The sequence below is a fragment of the Lipophrys pholis genome, assembly GCF_963383615.2.
Source record: "Lipophrys pholis genome assembly, chromosome: 16".
Taxonomy (NCBI): Eukaryota; Metazoa; Chordata; class Actinopteri; order Blenniiformes; family Blenniidae; genus Lipophrys; species Lipophrys pholis.
In genome coordinates this window covers 4,970,613-4,986,505 of record NC_137634.1, presented here as the reverse complement: position 1 = coordinate 4,986,505, position 15,893 = coordinate 4,970,613, and the positions used below count along the sequence as shown (strand labels likewise).

General features: G+C 42.8%; 1 protein-coding gene across 2 annotated transcripts in view; it reads right to left on the bottom strand.

Annotated features, from left to right (window-relative positions):
- Positions 1 to 14,602, bottom strand: part of camkk1a (calcium/calmodulin-dependent protein kinase kinase 1, alpha a) — a 68,622-nt gene extending 54,020 nt beyond the window's left edge. For both annotated transcript variants that reach the window (XM_080483842.1, XM_080483841.1), the window contains exon 1: positions 14,191 to 14,602. The gene's annotated coding sequence lies outside the window, so the exon portion shown is untranslated. The remainder of the gene's footprint in view (positions 1 to 14,190) is intronic.
- Positions 14,603 to 15,893: the final 1,291 nt, after the last annotated feature.

Sequence of the window (15,893 nt, the reverse complement as noted above, 5' to 3'; positions counted from 1 at the left end):
TGGTTTATTCCCAGAGTGTCTTTATGTACGCTTTGTCTACCTGCCAGTGTAAGAATGTGTGCGTAAAGCCATGCGGGTGAAGATGATAATAAAAGGTGTCTGAACAGTAACCTGACCAACACCAGCAGTTATAATGATTTAATGAACAATTAAGTGCCTAATTATTCTCACCATATTACATCTAGTTACAGCTGTGTCCTCTTGTGACTTGGCCAGTGGTGTAAGTCACCTGTAATCATCACTGCTTCATCTATCGGTTGAACCGAGCTCCTTTCAGGACTGTATTGCAGTGCAAAGCCAGAGACAAAACCTATTTCTCCAGCTAATCTGTGACTCATAGCCTTTAAAACATCAAAACAAATGTTCCCGTTTCAGAGCTCTTATCTCTTTAGAACAGGTTCCTCAGTGTGCATGTGGTGGTTCACAGAAAGAAAAAGAAAGAACAAGCAAACCTGGAAGCGCGCTCAAGAACAAAATCAGACACGTGGTGCTCTTTGTGTGGGGAAAGGTCACAGGCAGCGGATAACAGAGGGATGGCTATGAGCGAGCTGCTGGTATCAGAGTGAGCAAATGTTTAGCCCAGCAGCATTTCAATAACTCATTTTACAATCTTCCTCCTCAAAGACACACGATTGTTGTTTAAGTTATCGATGCACATCTTTCAAAAATTCTCAACTCCATTTTTTTTGATCAGACAATTTATTTTGAAGCTGTGCATGTGACTGCAGATATCACCGTTTCATTCAAAGTGACTGAAGTCACCAAAAAAAATTAAATAATGAAAACGTTCTTATTTCTACACAATATTGCATAGAGACAAGAAAGTGATTGAGAAATCAAGTATTTATAGTGAGAATTTCCATAATTTTTCCAATTAAAAAAAAAAATAAAAAATGTCCTCTCTCTCCCTGGATTGTTTCAGTTTTTAAAAAGTGTGTTGCTCCAACCAGCGAATCAGAAATCAAACCCTATATAGTGTCATCTGGGGTTTAGCCAATCCCAATCAAGGTAGGCCCTCCCTTTGACCACAATTAGGCAGCTCTGCTCTGGCACATGGCACCACCAGAGGAAGTACTTCCTCCTCTTCCCAAGATGGGCATGTGTGGGCGGAGCCAGTCCAGCTCACACAGACACAGCAGTTTCTGAATGCATTAATCCCTCCATGAACTTCAACTGGTCCAAAACAAAGCTTCTCGCGTCACCTCTAAAACTTTTCCCACCTCGGTCCGCAAACAGCTTCGCTGGCTCTCAATCCATTTTCACATCTACGTTCTAATTATTGCCTCACACCTCCGAAGCCCTCCACGATCTTGCTCTGTCCTTTACGCATTACTGCACTCCTGAAAACATACAGGCCTTTCCACACCCCTCTCTGCTGACCTTCTCTCCATCTGTCCAACATGGGACTGTTGACGTATCTCTGGAACGAACCATCTCAGGACATCAGGACTGTAACTTCTCTACTCACTTTGAAATCACGTCTTAAAACGCGCCTGTTCAGATCGGCCTTCCCATCTTGACAAGTGTTTAATCCACCTGATTTCATTGGATTTGGTCTCATGTGTGTATCCTGATTTATGTCTTCTCTCTGCAGGATCCATTTATGAGCAGTTTAATGAAAAGTGACCCGGAGAGCCTTGAAGGGTACCCATAAATAAAATCGTGATAAATTTGACATGTACGTCATGAGGCCGTCGTGAGACAGTTTAGTTTTACCCTACTGATGATGTGTTGTTGCAATAGTAATCAACCACACACATCGTCTTCACTCACGACACTAATAGGCTCGGTTCGATGAAGTCGAGTTGATTTCTGAATCTCTTTCTCTTATCTGTAGAAAATAACATAGCAGAAGAGTTGCAATTAGACTATTTTATATTTTCCAGAGTGAGATCTTTTGGTTAATTTCTCCATTATAGAAGTTATTTTCATATGCCGACCGCACTTTCAGTCGCAAACGTTCAACAGCCAACGCGCAGCCCTGTTCTTTCTCTTCCTCCATGAAATCTGGTTTATTCTTCAGAAACACAAGAGCTTCAGCCCTCTGATACGCGAGCCTCCTTCTCCTTTCGCCGGCGATGTTCGCAGCGGTATTGAGGAGTCTCTCATCCTCCACCCTGGAGTAAGCTACAAAGAGAAATTTTGATGCAGGAGACCGAAGAGGCGAGGCGAGGCTGGTCGATTCTTCAGAACTGGAAAGGATTTGAGAAGCGGTTTGCTCACAAAAATAGGTTTCTTTCACCAAAGCAGAGCTCCGGTGGTGTCAGCTGCCCTGGGTCAGGTTGTGCTTCTCACTCCTCCAGGCTTTCATCAAAAACAAAAAAAAAAGGACTACCATTTCTGCTCTTTCACGCTATTCCATCATCCACACTGAGATATTTATACAGGGCTACTGCAAGGACACCTGAGCAGAAATGGTGAAAGATGTCACATAGAGGAGCTGAGGAGGAGAGTACTGTCAACACAGATCTTAGCAGAGGTTTAAGCTCCTTCTCCTCAGTGAAATCACAAGGCTGTCGCTGCAGCCACGAGAGCCCATTCCTCCTCCAGCAACGCTGTCACCGCTAAGTAGTAGCAGACAATCTGCCAGAGCCGCCTCCGCCGCTGATGCACACATTTATAGAAACAGAGGAAGCAAGAACGGCATTTTTATATATGTATATTTTGATTTTTATCTTGTGACAGCACACAGGGCGATGAAGAAATATGTTGCTGTCACAGAATAAATTAAAGGCAAGATAAACATGCAAGTGGATTCAAAGAGTTATTACATTTGGTCGTGAGGCGGAGGAATGAAGGTCTCGGCCAATTTTTAATTTTTTTTTATAAGTCAATCCAACAGCCGAGGAGCGTTGTCATTGCAGAACACAAATGGGATTCAAGGAGTGGGTGACACAGCTCTAAATTTAAACAACAATCCTTCACATTTATTTATTTATTTGAATCAACAGAAATCTGGATGAGGACTGCAGACTGCTTTTTTACTGTTGATCTGAATTCCATCTTTTAAGGGTATGCTGTCAAAGAGTCGGCTCATGTTGTGGTTAAATAAAATTCCAACAATTCAATAAAAAAGAAATACCAAAATCAGATCAAACATGAATGGAAAACCTTCACACCCAAAAAGTCAGCTGAAATTCAAGTGTATTTGACACAGAGGCCTTGGAAGAACAACCTGGTATCTGTTGACAAACTCGATGGGATTCCAAAAAGCTGACTTTAGCTTGCTGCTACAAATTACTGCCCCTTTCACAAAAGTGTTACCATTATTTCCATAATATTGGAATCTACACTGTCATTGATTAGAGCAGAGGTGTCAAACTGATTTTAGTTTCGGTACCACATACAGTCTAATTTCATCTTTCATATTGTCAAATAATTTGGTTGCAATTCAATATATAGCAATTCACTGCGACACTGTGAGCTAGGTGACATACTTGTAACTTTAGGAATGGACCCTACTACCAACCATGATTTTGTGATATTTAAATGTATTCATGACAAACAAGAAAAATTACATTAAAGTACTGTACAATATTCCTTTGCTGAAATTTCTTGTGCTCAAGCTGTATTTGCATAATTTTCTCAACTAAAAGCTGAAACTGACGCCTGTTACCACAAAGATAGATTCAATATATCTTGAGTGTGTTTAGGGGAATTTATGAATTTGACTAGTTTTATCACAATTAAACATTAGACATTTGCAGAACATTTCCATACAAATTTGTCACATTATGCACATGATGCATATCGTGAAAGACTGCAATGACATTATGTTTCCTTGCACGCATGCTCTACAAGGGCAAAATCAGAGTTATAAATATGAATTGTATCGATTGCATTTTGTAATGCAATCACGATATTCTGTATCACATGTCCACCTGATATCCTGCAGCCCGAGGGAAAACTAAAGTTGAGTCACACGGTTGATCCAAGCCCAAAACGTGGAGAATCAGTGATAATCACCACCAAAATCCAAAAACAGTGCAACTGCAATACAACAGTAGTCTGCAGCTTCAGAAAGAACCAACTGTGTTATCAACGTTATCAACAGGGTTTTTAAAGCAGACACCATCAGCTACAAGGAACTAATGTTTTTTTGGTTTTTTTTTATTCATCCAAAAGACTCTCATGTGTAACATTATGCCAGCAAACACCTGGTGTTCATAGACAAAATATCCACCCATGTATCATTGGAACTAGATGTAAACAAAAAGAAAATACCATCTGTTAACCATAGCTCATTACTACTATATGTATCACATAACTGTCATATGTGGGTTGGGTGGCAAACTACTGAACAGTCGGTGAGCGCGTAGGCTTTCACTTGAGATCGCAGCGATGTGCACATGCTATTTATACCCATGTTTGTCCATCTAACCATCTTCTGTATCACTTTATAAAACGCAGGGTGGCATTGGTTTGGTGCAGATCCCAGTTGAGTATGGGTGAAAGCAAGGCACACCCTGGATTAATCAGCAGTCCATCACAGGACAAACAAGAGAGAAAACCACACACACTCAAGTGAAAACGGTAAAGTTCCATTGAGTTTTCGTCGCCTTTTTACAACCATGGCATTGCGAGCGTCTGAAAACACAAACAGCTTCCAGAGTACACTTCTTTTTCACTCTGTGTAAACAGTGACAACACAAATTTTCAGAAACACTGCATACTGAGCGAACAGATTGACACCAGGAGATTCCAGAAAGTTTGTGCTGCTCATTCTTTTTGAATTTAACAGCACTTCTCCAACAGAGTCAAGATTTACTACAATATCATCCGTGTAAGTGGAGACATTTTTTACAGATCATAGGCGAGAATAAGAGAGACGGCTAAAAGGAGCTTGAATATTTACATTGCACTGTCCCTCAGGCTCCGTTTACACGACAACGTTTTCAAGTGACCACAGAAAACCTTTGTTGCGTTTTGGGTGTCCGTTTACACGACAGAGATAGGAGCCAGTGAAAATGCACATTTTTAGGAACAGCTCTGAAGGTGGGACTTTTTGAAACGTGCCGAATAACTCTCCATGGCAACAGAGGAAAATGAAACCATCTGAAAATACTCAAACTCCACCACCATACAACCGGCGATAACACTGCTAGTGTGCATGCGCCACGGCCATAGTAAATAGTTCTGCAAATGTGCGAGTACATGGACAATAACAACAATGTTTGCCTCAAGAGCCATGACTCCCAGCCCATATTATCCTGGGACTCTGCAGTTTTAGAGTTGACAGTCACTGGAAAAACTATCCAACGAATGTCCGTGTACTAAAATTGTTAATGTTTATAGTGTATTATTCTCTGTGAGCATGTACATGTGATTTCATTACAAAAACAAATAGCATCACCTACTAGTGGCCCAACATACTAACGACATCATTTTCAGCGTTTCTGCTCTTTCCGTGTAAACGGACATCGTTTTCAAAACGCTTCGGGAAAAGTGACGGGCCTCAGTGCGCATGCAAAAGAACACACACCATGAACCTTGCATGCACACTACAGCGTTTTCTGATGCTTTGGTGTTTCCACGTGTTCGGCGATCAGTATGAAAACATTCCCATCTGAGCATCTTTTATGAAACAGAAAGGTTTCACTGCATGAGCAGGACCTCAGCGTGATCAAATGACCTCAATTGCATGTTTTTGGACAAAACCAGACAACCTAAAAGATTGCATGTTCAATCCCCTATCTGTCCATGTGTCGAAGTGTCCTTGAGCAAATCCCAAACTGCTCCCAATAGTTAGACTGCACCTGTGTGAATGAGAGAACATGACTAATATTGCAAAGCCATCTGAGGGCTGTTAACTAGTGCAAAAGTTCTTTATAACCATTAACATTGAGATACAACCTCTGCTGTGAACGCCCCAATTCCTGGACTCCAACTGGAGATAATCTCATTGTAAGGCAAGAGTGCTAACCACTACTCCAGTGTGCAGCCCTACCTACGTTTCGTTTAAGCTTGAATCGAGTCCCATCTACATGTTGGTGAAGTAAAAATGGAATTGACACTCAGTTGGAGAACAGGTGGTGAACGCAGACACGAGGCAGACCTTCTGCTGTCCCTGTCACACCCAAAAATTAGGCCACTGTGACAAGCGGCCACAGAGGAATGCCTGGTGATGGGGTTCGTAGAGGAGTTTTGGACAGCACACAGACAAGCCTCTCCAGAGGACGGACACAAACTCAACCAGCCATCAATTATTTCGGTCAGCTCACCAGCCAAATGGAACTAACTGCAAAGCTCTGGGGACACGAAGCAACATCTGGAGTCAGGGACAGAAATGATATGTAAAGAGCTTCAGGAGTGTTTTCTGTGGCTGACAAGCCGCTCAGCTCTCTTTTTATGGTCTGTGGATGAGTAGTGCGATACACAGTGTGTTAAAAATCAACGTCAAACATCCGGCAGTGCAACTCAAACTAAGAAGACCGGTGGTTCTGACCCCTAATATGAACCGAGTCAGGATATCATTTCAAATCTCTCAAGCACGTCCTCAGAAAAAGGTCCCAAAACATTCATCAAAACTTGATCTTATTTTTCCCCTTTTATCGTCCTCCAGCTTGGACACGCGCTCCCAATAAAGGCGTTCTGATAAAAGAAATTAACCGGTGCCGGTTCCCCGTGGCGTGTCTGGCGACGGCGTCTCTCATACGCAGGCTAATGAGAACAAGGGAGAGTGCAAGTGGGGTAGAGTGCACGCTGGCATGTGGATGAGGTTAACAGAGAGATCTGAGAGCCCCCCTGGACTCCTTGCTGGTGCCGCTTTGAATAATGAAGGCTAATATGCAGATGTGGCCGAGCGCCGGGCACAGAACGAACTAATGAGGACCTGTAATGCATTCGGGGAGCTCGTCTCAACAAACACCGGAAACCACTTTCAACTGACACCTCAAGTTTCACCATGATGCTTTCCCTGTGACTGTCGCTGGCATTTAAAAACGGTGTGCGTGTGTGGCAAAGGATGCAAAAGAGCAAGGTTTTAAAGGTGGCATTCAGTCACAGCAGGACGCACATTTCCCAGTGCCTCTGCTTTTTATTCCTACCGAAGGCGCTGACGTCACTCCGGACTTTGAATTAAACTCACAGAGCGGCTGCATGAAGAGCCAGAGGATCTCTAACAAGGCAAAGTGAACATGTAACAACACTCTGGAGGTTGTACCAATTACGGAATCCAAACCCAGAAACCACATCTCATACTTTGCCTCACACGTTGCAGGAGGTTTGTGACAACTCCTTTCAAGACACAAAAAAAATAGAAAAATACCCAGCAATGGTTATGAAAACCGAACCGTGGGGCCAATAAAACAATGCAGCTCCTGTCAATGTGAGACTTTGACACTTTTTATTGGCCCATATGACAATACACTGAATCTTATAATCGAGACCGGTGGAGACTTGTCAACAACAAACACTTTGTCGGATTTCACTGGCACACTCAGGAGGAATTAATCAGGAAGATGATTTGTTCTGACTGAGACAAAACGAGGTGTTTGTTTTTTTTTCCCTCCACGCGTGTGTCAGTATTTGTAGTGACGGGGGAAGCTCTTGTCACTTGTTTGTTGCAGGAAGGGAGGTCCGACTGATTCCAAGAATAGCCCCAATGTTTCACCCACAACCAGGATGTTATAAACTTACACAGACCAAAAGGCGGAGTCAGAAAACAACACATCATCTCACCAAACTAAGATATATTGTTCGCACCTCGCAACATTTATGACAGGGGTACTGAATCTTGTTTTGAGAAACGTCCGTTTACACGGAAACGGCAGAAATGCTGAAAAAAGCGTAGTGAGTGTGCCAGGCCATGAGTTACCACTGTTTGTTTTTGTAAAGAAACCACACGTTCAGAAAAGAATACGCTATAAATACTACAACGGGAGAACGGGGACATTAGTATGGACTGATGACGATTCCAGGTGACTCAACAATAAAACTACCAAGTTCTAGAGAATATGGACGGGGAGTCATGACAATGGAGGTGCAGAAGAAGAACAGGCACCCAAAATGCTATAAAAGCTGTGGAAATGGGCCCTGAATCTTAATCCTCACAAGTTTAAAACGTCTCGTTTTGTTCTCACACAGCAACACCATTTAATTAGGTTAAGGGAACAAAATTAGTTGATCTGTATGAAAGTATGAAGGTCCAGCTTTGAAAAGTCTATTTTCCCCCCATCTGTTTTCTGACCTTTTGTAATCTTTATATATTTAGGTAGGCCATAAAAACAGAAGTATCTAGACTATTATTATCAACAGGAACTGTATTAATATATTCAAATATATTTGTTTATGTGTTTAATACAGAGCCAAAACAGCTTCCACTCTTCTTGGAAAAGCTTTCAATAAGACTTTGCACCCTTTTATTCCGAGTTCATGTACTGACATTGGATGAGAAGGCTCTTTTTTACAATTCTCCATTCCACTTTATCCCAAAAGTCTTTGATGGGGTTGAATTCGGGGCTCTGGGTGGGCCAGTAAACGTCTTCCACAGCTAACCTAAATCTTTATAGACTTTGTTGTGTGGGCTGGGGCACAGTTCTGTTAGGGCCTTCTCTGAACTGTTGCCCAAAAGTTGGATGTACAGCTTTGTCCAAATTGTGTTGTTTGTGCTTGATTTTATACAGTTCAGTTATTCACACAATTAAGTAATGACATGTAATCCCGCCGTTCTTTAAAATGTAAATTCTGTCATTAAGAAATTAAGAGCATGAAATCATAATTTACCATGTTCTTTTGCATGATGTCTATATATACACACACACACGCATGCATATATATACAATTACAGTGTATTTATGTTAAGTTTTATCTTTATTTTTCTGTCCATAATTGTAGTATTTGTGTGTTATATAACTATCGTTTCATTTTGAATTTTCTCTGTGATTCTCCATATCTCGTGACTTTTCTTGCCTCATGTTTGATCCCTCAGCCTTCTGTTGTTACCCTTCCTGACAAGATTTCAACACTTAACCCTTGGTTCTGGTATGACTTTAGGACACAAAACAATTATAAAAGCATCATAATAGAGCTTCTGCGCCAACAATTGGGACGTCCTTCATTATAAGGGTAGCTATATTAGAGAACATACATCGAGATGGAGCACTATAAAGAGTCCCGAGATGACATTTAAAAGAAATAAGCAAATGGCATCAGCAAGATGTTCCTTTATTGTGGTTCTGCTTACACATTTGTATTTTCCCAGTGACACCACTAAGAGGATTTTCAGTGGTGTCAGATCAACATCAATTCCAAGAAATTGAAGCCTAAATAACATTATTCCACTAAATTCATCAAATATCCTGAACAGAACAACCCAAAACTTCTATATAAGTCATTTGAAGGAGCAAATAACTCTGAAACAGGACGTAAATCTTTTTACTAATTGAAACTAGTGAGCATTCAAAGTGGTGAAACACAAGCAGGATTCCTTTTTTTGCACTGGAAACTCCAGAAATCTTTCTCATTGTCAAAACTTTGACAGTAACGTAAAACAAACTGCGGCTGCTCCGTTTTCAGAGGATGTTCTTCAGCAGACACGCCGACTTCTTTCGGAGCTCCAACAATCAGTTTAAAATGTTTTGAAAGAAAATTGAAACCCATATTTTGAAGCCGACTGAACAATAACGCAGCTATTTTTTGTAACGTATTCTCATTCCAAAGATTGCATAACGAAAAAGTGTTATTCATTTCCACTGACAAGGTTCTTTTTCCTAATTCCGGTTATGTGACAAGTGGCATTTTCTGAAAGAAAAAATGACTAACAAACAGTAGAAATAACAGAACCTGACCACAAAAATGATTTAAACTCCTTTAGGGATTGGTTGTATTTTACATGTTGAGGAACAGGAAGTGAACCGACTGTGTGGGTTAAAAACGGTCAGGTTTTAAAATGGTTGAGTCTACCTTTAATAGGATGCTGGGCAGATTTGTTCCTTTGAATGAGGACTAAATAAGGGATACGAGCTGAAAAACAAGAGCCAGATTTGTGGTGGATTAGTGGCCTGCTGACAAGTGACCAGAGATGCATCAACAGGAATATGACAACAATACAAAAAAAACAAAAAAGAAAACAGAGTATCCCTCATTTCTGAGGCTCAAGCACTTTTGTTTCCCCCCCCAACCCATTTGAAAGGAGAGTTCTCCTGTTACACCGTTAACGCGATCCAAACTGCAACACTGGAGCGATTCCACGACAGCCCGGCAAACACGGCGCTGAAAGCTTCCAGGAACAGGAGGAGGCGGGGAAGGCAGTGCGAACAGCACCAACAGAAACACTCGGCAGGAACAGCTGCTGCTCTTTTCTCCCAGCTGTAACACCAAAGCCTGGGAGATGGCAAATTAGGCACCTTCTCTGTGGATACAACAGACCGGAGCAGTCGCCACACTCCATACCAAAAACAAAAACACACATAACGAGAATGTCCCACATCTTCATGGAAGTCACTCAGTATTTACACCTGAAAACTGCTTTCAACTCTTCACCACTTCATGTCGGAAAAAACAAACGTGTTTTTAAAACCAAAATCTTCTAAAACGAACCGTTCCCAATTGGTTCAAAACCATTACAGGTCTAGCACGACGATGATGCCTTCAGGCACATGAGGTAAAAGATCACAACTGATCGATATAATGACCCAAAATAAGAAAAGCCTGCACCAGTCAGCACGGGGTAAACGGCTCCATCGCTCAGACCGGAGCTGCACCACCAGGGTCAAAGCTCCTCAGGCCTACATGCAAAACTGTTGGGGACATTTATTAAAGACGCTGATGCAGTAATAAGGTTATACACAGGAGGAAACCAATGTTTCCCTCTCCTACCTCGGCCTCGTGCGAGTGATTTCCCAGAGGGGCTGAAGGAGCTGCGAGCTGTTGACATGTCCTCTTTTTCAGTAGCTGAGCCGAAGCTCCATTGTGGTTTCTAAAGCCCGTGTTAAGATGAGGGTTCAAGCTGTCAGCACATTCAGCAGAGAGAAAAAAAAGTGTGAGAAAAGCAAATGGACGTCAGACTTGAAAGAGCAAGTTAAAATGACTGAATAAACCTCCGGCTTTCCAACCAAAACACCCTGAAAAGCGACAAGAGGAAAATCCATACTAAATGAGCAGCCAGCGACACCGAGCCGGAGGGAGCTATTTGTTGTCCATTTATTTTTTGTTTTCCGTACAAACAATTCTGCTGCAGGATTCATCAAAACATGGGCAAACAAACAGGATCCGATCCAATTCATCCACTCGCTGCTGGTTTGTTTGAATTGGACAAACATTAAATCTTCATACAAGCCCCCACATGCGCCGTCTTCCGGGTCCCAGCTCTTATCTCTTAATGCTCCTGTAGCTGCAAACAGAACATTAAATGAGACCACAAGAGGGAAGTTGAACTGCTCGGCAGCAACGCTCACAGACACATCAGCACTTTTCCTCCACAGCCTCTGGCCGAGTCAGCTGAGCTCATCTCAGATATTGGCCAGTGGGGGATTTAAGCGCACTATAAAAATCAGCCGTGGCCCCCTCTCTGCCAGCTCTTCAGTCCGAAGGCGAGTGCAGAAGTTGAGACGGCTCTGTAATTTGTTGCTGGTGTACCCTCCTCGATTGTTTCTCAAGCTGAAGAAGCAGCGCCTTCACTCTGAAGTCACACTTCGTCTTTCAGACGGCTTGAAAAAGGGAAATCATTCAGCCCCATGAGTGAGGGACTATAAAACCCGATAGCAGTCCGACACGAGCGCCACTCGAGACGGACACGACGCAGCCGTTTGTTTTAGTCAAGACGCCGGGTGGCTCCAGGACAGTGACAGCCACGTTCAGACATTTTTATTTTTTTTTGTGTGTGTTGTCATTGCTTTTATACGAAGCTCTCCGAGCCGTTCTCAGCGGAGTGAGATCGCTTCTCAAAATAGGCCTTATCTAGTGCACTCAGTCATTCAGTCCACGCAGACAGGTCAGCCTGAACAGCAGGGGTCCCTAAACACGCTCATTATCGCTGAGGCACAACGCTTTCATTAAATCTCATTCAAAACTCATTCTGTCAATAATTTAACGGAAAACACCAGAAAATATTGATTTTCTCTATAAGTTCATTGCTAAGTGCCAAATCGATCAGATTAGCAGCAAACATCTGAGACAAAAGGACCAAAAATTGCATTTTTGATTACTAGTTCAATGGTTTCATTGTCAGGGTTTACCAAGTTACTAAATACATTACGACTCTCCATACGAAGCACCCGTTACTGCTCTCACAACTGTTGATGCTTCATTTTTTATACTCAAAACCATTGGACCTACATTAAATATACTCAATGTTTGCTAAATATAAATGAAGTGATTAAATCAACACATAGAAAATCCAAACACGAACAAATAATGTTCACATCAACTGACCAAGAAAAGGGATGAAGCCCGTGGTTTATTTACTTGATTATGATTAATACCTATAAAACCAGAAAAACAAAGAGAGGAAGAGAGTGTCAGGTGTCTCTTTCACCCAGGAAATACATTTGGTTGGTATTACATGTTTTTGGATGGGTTTTCTCAAGGTGGTCCACTTCGCTCTCACGGTCCGTAAACATGTAATAAAGGCCAACTGGTAACTCCGCGCTTCCAATGGGTGTGAATGTGAGTATGTGTGACTGTGATGGGCGGGTGACCCTGAATTTGATGAAGCAGTAAAGAAGATGGATGGATGGAGGTTCATATTTATGGTCAGGCATTTTACACAGAATTTATGCATCACAAAGAAATGCAGGTAATTGATTCAAAAAAGGAAAATATGTCATCTGTGGCCCTGCTGACTTATTTTAGATGCTCTAAAATCCATATCTGAATTACCGTAGGTATATCAGCAACAACCAGCAGTCTCCACCCACCTTTTCTGGAAGATGCAAGGAAGGTCAACTAATCACATTTGATATCAATGAAGCCATAAATATTGTAAAACTCCATGCATTTTTTTTTCTTTTTTTTTTTTTATTGAAATGCATGAAACACATGTATTTATTATTATTTGTCTTTCGGTCAGCTCCACACGTTAAACTAGATGAAATGCATACATCTGTCCATCCATCATTGTAAACCTCTAAAGGGAAGCGACCAGGCATCCTAACCAGGTGAACCACCTCGATTCCTCTCAATGTGGAGGAACAGAGGCTCAACTTTCAGATGGCTGAACGAGGCGTTCACCCTCAGCTCTTCACGTTAAATTAGTAGCTCAAATTCACATGTGGAATACTTCAGTACACTTTGACACATTTTGTTGTGGCCATCGTCATGATCAAAGTTGTCCAAACGGTGACCTTCCTGGTATTCTGACAACCCATATACACTCTACACTCACTGCTCCAGAAGTTAAAGCTGTGATCAAACCTGACGCCTATAAAGTCCAACATGCAAAATCCGAAAAAGTCCCTTCTCAATATTCACAACACAACATCGGCATTCCTGCATGTTTTCAATGTCCCCCTGCTCCAACACAACTCAATTTAATGAAAGTATCATGATGAAGCTCTGCAGAAAGCCTGATAAGCCAATCATTACTATCAGGTGTGTTGGAGTGGGGCCACGCAGGAATGTGGCCCAGGAGTGTCCATCCCTGGTCTCAGTAGATTCATCAGTCTTGTCTTACCTAAAGCCTCTACAACCTTTTGTTGCTCCTCATTTCAAATTTTCATTGAATCATCTGCAACTGACCTTCAAACTTTCTACATTTATTTCTGCAAATAAAATGAATTATCACTGCACTTATTGTTTCTTTTAAGATTGTATGACACTGTATTATTGCATGTATATATTTGTTGCTCTCTTTGTGCCTCCCGCTTCTCAAATGACCTGCCTGGTAAAATAAAGGTGAAATAAATATTAAATTAAAGACTGCCTACAAGGCACACCGACCAGAGTTTGGGACGCACTAAATTGCAGTCTCCTAAGAGTCCCAAGTGGAAAAATTAAGCAGCATCATTTCATGTCAGAGGAGCATCGTTTCACCGCAAAGTCCCACCAGTCTGCAGCATCTAACCACCTTCTCAGCTTTTTTTTTTTTTTTTTTTTCATTTTCCACCTGTCAATAAACACGCCCGGAGCGAGCACGTGCGCCCACATCCATCTGCATTGCACAAGAGCTCGCGCAGCTTTACTTCCCCATATTTTCGCAACGCGAGACGCGTCCTGAGCGTGAAATGATGCGAGCCGAAAAGTTTCACTCACCCTGGGCGGAGGAGCGCGTCTGTGCGCCTGGACGCGTCTCCGGAGGATCCTGATGGAGGGATGGAGGGAGGGAGGGATGGAGGGATGGGGGGGACGTCCCGCCTGGTGCCTCCACCGACAGACAGGCAGCCGAGTGAGAGACAGGACGGCTCTGCTGTTAGGTGTGTGTCAGGATCAGCCGCTGACCTGAGATGCGTCCCATGTTTCACACCCTCTCTTCCGGAAAACACGGTCAGGCCAGCCCACACCCCCTCTATGTCTCTCTCTCTTTCTCTCTCTCTCTCTCTGCGCACCGTGGACACCCAGCGGCGGATCTCTCACACACACACACACACACACACCGCAGCAGCAGCAAGCAGTGTCCAGTCCATTAAACACTTTGACACACTGCTGCTTTGTCGCGCGACAGCGCACAGACCCCCCCCCCCCACAACTTTTATTATTCGACAAAGGATGGATCCACGGGTCCTAAGATCCGCCCTGTTCCTGCAGCCGCACCGAGCCACGATCCACCGTGAACCGGGAAGCGGCCACACCGCCACAACCCCCGACTGCGTTATATAATCCAGCACGATAGGCTGGCACTGAGATTAGAGGTTTTATAACCGTGGACGGGTTTTGCGTGGAGCTGCAACATGAAACACTGGACGGAGGGTTTGTTTTATTGTGCAAGCAGCAGCGCCCCTGGTGGCCACAATCACAACACACAACTGTAATGACCACATTCCTGTGAAGGTGTGGGTGATTAGTGAGGATAAGCAGAGAGATGCCTCGAACTGCGGGATTATTGACCCTCCACAACCTGTCAACCTGCTTCACCACACCTTAACCTTCGTAGGTGTCCAACGTAAAGCCCGTGGACCAAAACCGGCCGCAAGAGGCCCCAATCCGGCTACCAAACCACGAAGCAAGGTGTAAAAATCACATTTCTTAAGAGGAGCGACGCAACAAAAGGCCCAGTTAAATTCAAGTGCTTTATTTATCTTTTTCTTTTGTTTGAAATCTCTGAATCTCAATTCAAACCCCCTCAAAACAACCAAAAAGTTATTTGTTTATCACACACAATAATTGTACATAGTATAATGTGCAGTGAAATGCTTTGAGTACACGTTCCTCACCGAACCAACAGTTTTTATAGGATGAACGAATGAGCATCTAGAACACAAATAAAGAAAATAGCACACTATATTACAATATTAATAATAATAATGAAGGAAATTAAGGCACACAAAAGATAAATAGATAAATATAGGTTGACCAGCGTCAATCGTGCAAGTACACAATATATACAAGGCAAATTGTCGGGTCTATTTCTCTGGGTTCAGCGGGCGGACAGCCTGAGGGAAGAAGCTCCTCCTAAGAAATCGGTGCAGCTGCCATGAAATATAGCCTCCTCGTTGCTCTCAATCTCCCATCAAAGCCATGTTGCCAGGGTGTGTTTGTAAAAGCACCCATAATGCAGCAGCTGTACGAGAAGGTTTTAGAACGGGATTTTCCACCAGAAGGTGAATCCAAAACCAGGATTGGACCATAAACTCATCTTCTGCTCTCAAATGTTCATGTGTTGTTTTCTTTCCTCCTTGTCTTGGTTGCTTGTAATCTCTCCATCCATCCATCTTCTGCACAGCCTGCTTGAATCGATCCCAGCCGCAGAGGCAGAGTCCACCCGGGACAGGTCAGCAGTCCATCAGCGGGGCAAACGC